The sequence below is a fragment of the Penaeus monodon genome, chromosome 19 (genome assembly GCF_015228065.2).
Source record: "Penaeus monodon isolate SGIC_2016 chromosome 19, NSTDA_Pmon_1, whole genome shotgun sequence".
In the NCBI taxonomy this organism is placed as follows: domain Eukaryota; kingdom Metazoa; phylum Arthropoda; class Malacostraca; order Decapoda; family Penaeidae; genus Penaeus; species Penaeus monodon.
Window position 1 is genome coordinate 16,556,205 of NC_051404.1, and position 425 is coordinate 16,556,629.

At 28.7% G+C, this 425-nt stretch overlaps 1 protein-coding gene across 1 annotated transcript in view; it reads right to left on the reverse strand.

The window, feature by feature from the left end:
* The window catches only part of LOC119585099 (uroporphyrinogen-III synthase-like), a 3,297-nt gene that overhangs the window by 1,545 nt on the left and 1,327 nt on the right, over positions 1-425 (reverse strand). The gene's annotated exons all lie outside the window — the stretch shown is intronic.

Here is a 425-nt window from a genome sequence, read left to right on the forward strand (position 1 = left end):
GACACACATATCTATAACTGAGGTAACTTTTATTATTTCCTTCTTTTTCTTTACTTACTAGTATGATGCACAACTGAACAATAATAAAGAAGTAATACTACTTCAAAATGAATAATAAATTCACTTCTCTATCAAGAGCTACATTTGTAGAACATTTCTCAAATATAAATACTATCAGTTTATAATCCCTCACTATCAATAGAAATTTCAATTTATGAAAATTTTGAAAGAAAGACTTCCAAGGCAGCTACCACTGTCTTAATGCTTAATACTACCCTAATATATTGTATTAATAAAAAATAACCAAAATGTGTATGTCGATGCATGGTTAAGTACAACCCTGATTACATAAAACACACACATTCATGTACACAGGTGTAAGTCCATAAAAATATTACATATATGCATGCATATGCATGTGTGTG